Source organism: Odontomachus brunneus, unplaced genomic scaffold (assembly GCF_010583005.1).
Source record: "Odontomachus brunneus isolate Ranch 3 - 2012 unplaced genomic scaffold, Obru_v1 Obru_scaffold_152, whole genome shotgun sequence".
Lineage (NCBI taxonomy): Eukaryota > Metazoa > Arthropoda > Insecta > Hymenoptera > Formicidae > Odontomachus > Odontomachus brunneus.
This window is the reverse complement of record NW_022639602.1, coordinates 543,218-549,217: the sequence shown is the minus strand read 5'-3', so window position 1 is coordinate 549,217 and position 6,000 is coordinate 543,218.

Genomic DNA, 6,000 nt, shown 5'->3' with positions numbered 1-6,000 from the left:
AGAACGTTTATTGTGCGAAACGTATTAATGCGCGCGCACATATATTGCTGTGCGCGCTGTCGCACATTCGCATAATCCGACGAGTAATTTCATATCGCGCGGTTGATCACACGCTTCATTGCGTCTACCGTGCAATCAAGGCGTAATGAACGTTAAAGACGGAGATGTATCTTGAAGCGCGACTTAAATGCGTAATAGAATTTGGAGAGCGTGCACGCTTCGCGTTTGCAACGGATGCAACGAGCGCGCGTGCGCGCGTGAAACGAATGCGACGACCGTCGTAAAAATTGGAAGGACAACATTTCTCGGATCGGCCGATCGATCTGAATTTGAATTTCAAATTATGCTCGTATACACACGTTCGCACAGACATGCACACACACATACTCAGGAAATCCCACGTAATTCAAATGCACGTGCATCCGTCTCCCGGAATTACGACCAACTACGTCACGATAAGTAAAGGCGTAACGACACACGGGACACGATAAATGAGGCCAAGTAAGAAAAAAAGCGTCTGGACGCCACATGTAACTCACTTAAGTCGAAGCCGAGCGACGGAATTTTGTCCGCGATTTACCGGCCGGCCGGTCAGACATATGGACGGACGCGTGGTGCCGGTGAACTTGTATTTTTCACGGTGCGCTGGTTTCTTCCGGGAGGTATATCCTAATTACGGCGATATAGAGCGCGAGCCTTAGCCCGTGTTCGTATAAACAGGCATCAAACGTAATAGGACGAAAGAGGATCTCGAGCGAGCGGACGTGCTTGCAGCGCGACGTAACATTTATTATGGAATAACAAAGCGTGCATGTGTGTCCGTGAGGGTGGAAAAGCGAGTAAAAACTCTTGATCCGCTTGTACGATAATAAATCCGCATAGAAAATACTTTAGGACCTAGTTGAAACCTAGCCTGATTTCCCACAATAACCATAGATTCTAGATAGGAAATCTATGCAAGTTCTGGTTAGAAATGTAATGTTTTAAACATGCGAATCTAAGTGGGAACACCCAGACAGATTCCGTTTGGTCATCCTCAACGTTTTCCCAAATATTTTCTGGTCTACATCTTAAATTAAAATTGAGCAAAATATATGAAACATTTTGAGTATTTGTTCGTTGCAAGTATGTATATATACATATATTTGTAAAAAGTAAATACTCAAAATGTTAGTAAAAAAATCATTATGAAAAAATTGTAAGAGAAGGCACGTTTTAGCTAAAAAAGTGAAAAATATATATATAAATATCCGACAAATATTCTTCCGACTTACAAATATATGAAATCGTCAAATTACCTTAAGATGTACAAATGTATGCTGTATTACATATAAAACGAAAATATGTTATTTTACGTTTTAATATGGAACAATGTGAGCCAGAGAAATCATTTCTTTATTGCACTAATGAAACTGATACAGAAAACATTTAAAAAAGTAATGCTAGTTTCCTTGATATTTCTGTTTCGATTTTAAACAAAGAACTTATGTTTGGAATATGAATGTGATTTCCAATTAGTATCGTAGTGGGATAATTTATTTTGGAACAAAGTTGAGCATTTTCTGAATTGGAATTTAATCTGTATTTGAGAAAATACTAAGAAATTTTTATGCAAGAAGCTGTCTCTCACAGAGAGAGAGAAAGAGATTCAATCTTAAACGTCGCGATTAAGGTCATAATTTTTCATTTCGTGCGATCGGTTATTATATCGTTAAATAACAATTTCCAGACACACAAGCGCATACGCGCGTGCGTGTGTGCATGTGTGTCTGTGTGTTCACGTCACATTAAGCGGACTGGTTCGTAATTAAAATGTATCATTTGGTCGAATTGCGCGCTTAATAACCGTGTCGTAATCGCATCTAATCATAACTGGACGAGCCGTTTCGTGTCGTCGCTCTAAACGGTAATCCTGTCGAGTGACTGCGAAACGCGAATTTATCGCGATTAACGGCGAGCGGAATCGATTTTCTCGCGGCAGTTATCTTGCCCTTATCGTGGCGCGGCATACCCGCCACCGTCGCGACGAGCCTCCCGACTAGCTGGCGTGAAAAATAACCGTCTCGAATGGGCTCAACGGCGCCTCAAGGGCTCTTTCGCTCGCTCTTTAAGGGTGTGTATTTGAGTTTCAATTTAAAGAAGGCCACTTCAGGGGGATTTCCCGAGATGAATGAAGCTCCGGTGAGAGAGACCACGGGCTGGAAGGGGCTCAAAGAGCTCCGCGGTGCCCTCGTCCGGCCACCGATCTTGTCGCGAATAATGGACGCTTTTCATCCCGCCGCGTTTCTTCGGCGATTAATTAACGGAATTAATCTCGATCGTACTGCTCGATCGAATCGCTCTAAGAAGGCCTCTTTTTCTCTCTCTTTCTCTTTTTTCTCTTTCCCTTAAGATTATATCGATGCGATAATGGATACGGTTGACGTGAGACCAATGACTATTTCGTTAACTGAGTGGGGTGAGAGAAATGAGGGGATATTTATTTTTATATCGAATCTTCACGCATTTACGTTGCGTTGTATTGTAAATACTTTAAATCCCGAGTTATAATTATAACAGGGTGCCCTTGACGCGAGTCGCATTCTTTCGTCGCGTTCTTTCGTGCACAAATGGGACTCGTCAAACGGAATGAAAACATTTGCGATTTTATAAACGATCACGTGAATTTTTGAAATACTGATTATTGAAAATTGGTAAAGAATAAAGTCCAGAATAAAGTCGTATCTACACGTTAACAAGTATCTACAAGTCGTATCACATCTACACAAAGAGAATTTTGTAGCATTACCATAGAAAATTACTATAAAATGTTATAACCGAGGAATATGTTGACATTGTAACTGACTATCATTTTTTTATTTTATATGTGCCACATCGTAAAAAAAATTTTATTTTAAATTCAATGCATTTTTTACATGTCCCAATTTATCCACTTCAATTTTTGTGTTTATTTAACAAAAACAAGGCAAGTATGTAAATAAATAAATAACACAAATAATACGTTGAAAGTTAGTGCAAAAACATAACACTTAAACACATATTATGTTATTTTAACATGTGTGAGTGAAACATTCACTTTTGCGATTTCAAGTTGCAGTATTTTCACAAGTGCTTTGTGAAAATACTATCACTTTCTATTAGTTTGGAGTAAAATTCCACTTGAAGAAATTTAGAGTAAGTGTATAACAAAAACAAACACAATTCAAAGTTAAATTATACAGAGGTCTAAATTTAAATGTCCGATCACTTGTATACAGGTTGAACTTGTTAAACCGGATAGAGAAAGACATTCGGATTTCAAAAGTTCCGTACCGATGTGCGATGACGAACAGCTATACATGATCGAATCAGACTATGGAGACTGCTGACCCGCTGTGCATCACGAAGCCAAGGGTGTTGGTTAAATTTCGCACGTTATTGTATTGCGCAATATGTATCGCAAAAACGATAAAGAGAAAAGATATACAGGGTGGCCCACGTAAAGTGTTACAAGCTAATAACTCTAAACATATTTGTCCTATCAAAAAGTTGTTCATGAGAAAGTTTCATATATTCGAGAGGCCTTTCTAACTGCGTAAGTAAAAATCCACTTCCGTCTCCTCTTGAAGAGAGGGGGGTAACTTCAAAGTTTCAAATGGGACCTCCTATATAATGTTACATATTTGGATTCTACGGGAAAAAACAAGTAAACTTTGTTTGAAACATTTCTTTGGAAAATGCTCCTATCAAAAGTTATAAACATTTAAACTTTAATGTAGAGTGCATTGAAATTAATGATAAATTAAATAAGACTCATAGTTTTTTGTTTTGTTTTATTTTATTAAATGTTCAAACTGTTGACCACTAACATCTAAACATTTATTAATTCTTTTTACAAAACTTTGCCTAACTCTAAACAACATTTCTGGGGTCATCTTAGTGCTGTTTAGAGTTAGGCAAAGTTTTGTGAAAAGAATTAATAAGTGTTTAGATGTTAATGGTCAACAGTTCGAACATTTAATAAAATAAAACATCAGGTCATTATATATATATAAAAATAGTGATGTAAGAATCGAAAAATAAATACTTTGCGCGAAACATTTAATATTTCATACCGAAATGTATCAGGATAAAACACAAAATAACTTAGAAAATATCGTCTTCCCGATGATCTTAGTTCGCTAATTTTATATGAAAAATATTTTGAGAAATCGATTTATGTTAGAAAGAAGTCATAGAAAGAAGTCATATCTCATGGTAAAAACATTTTGTATTTATTGATACAAATACAAAATTCTCCGTGTGGAAATATTTGTTAAATTTTTAACATACTCATATGTTTAACATGTAGTCGTTCTTTAACGTTGTAATTTACATAATAATTTAACATATTGTCGTTATTTTATGTAATTTAACATATTGTTATTTTGGCCATTCTACTTATATTTATCATTTCTAAATGTTAACATGTTCAACATGGTGTTCTAGCGTTATATTTTTGTGTTAATTTTCGATATATTATTTGCGTTTTTGTTTACATATATATGCCTTTTATTAAATTAACACAAATATTAGCCTGGATAAATTAGGACATATATTAAATGTGTGTGTGTGTGTGTGTGTTAAACTGAACACAAAAATTTTTATAATGCACTGAAACTGAATGTTTGTCGCGCAACGACGCGACGAGGCAGCGGAAATCTCGGCGAAGAGAGCTACCACGTCTGTTTATCAGCCTTTCTCCTCCCTCTCTTTTCTTCCTCTTTTTTGTCTTTCTTCTAAGCATACAGCTACTGGACCGCCAAAGAGGATTTAAAACTTTGGAGCGCGAGATTTCATTTTTTAGTCCGCGCCACTTTCCACCGAGTTAGGACTACGTTCCAACAGCGGGGGACACGGAAAATGGAGTTCGCTCTTAAATTAACTCACGCGACTGCGCCGAGCGAGACACGGCCGCGGTGTCTCCCGCGTACACACACCGGGGTTCGGTGCAATTGCAGCTGCAGCAGGACGACGGGCAGCGAGATGGGAGGGAGATTTCGTTTAAGTACATTCTTGATTTTTCCTCGCTCGACTTTGCCGGACTCTCTGACGACCGGCGCACCTCCCACCGTGATCTTGCCATTATGCAAAATTTCCCGAGGCTACTTCACAGTTACGGTTTATCTCGCCACTACTCTCCTTTTTTCTCCTTTCCTTCTCTCTTTTTCTTTTTTTTGCTCTCCTTTTTTATTCTCTTCACCGCTGCTACGGACAGTCGCGGTTTTACATTACCTCGCGTTGCCCTTTTGACGTCCTCATTCAATGTAGCTTGTCTACATTTTAGTTAATTAATTAGTACGTGCAGCTGCACCATTTACGTTTATTCGCCCTTAAATGTCCTTTCGTCTGAGAGCGTTTTTACCGGAACCACACCAACATCATCGCCAATCTCTTTCTTTCTCCCTCTATCTATCCATCCCTTTCCATTTTATCGAAAGCTTCCAAGATTCAAGATAAAAGCGTACGTCTGCTAATTATGTAAATTAATAGACGAATAAAAAAGTACAATGCTCAAACAATTTATCATACGGTGAATGATCACAAAAGAGATGGTTACTGTTACAAAAGGAATTTGCCAAAGTACGTCTGCGTGGAGGTCTGCGGAATTATGGATGTATGTATCAGTAGATTAGGCTCGGTCCTCTGTGTGTTATTTATAGCGGCCGCTCGAATGGGCTTTCGAAGAAGATAGGCAACGTGATCTTCGGGAGATATCGTCTTAAACGTGACGTGGGCAGGGAGGAAACCACTCGTAGGCAGCGGGATTATACCTTCCCGCCGCATTCTGCTACGAACAGGACGAACCTGGCGACCCTACATACACATCCATGCGTGGGGTTAACCAACATTTACATAGGCGCAAACGTAGACTGAATAACAATGCTTGAAACGGAGCCGAAGCCAGTCGTGCCGCTCCGCCGGGCGGACGTACTCGCGCTAAGACGCAGGATTTGCAACGTGTCCACGAGGAATTTCACT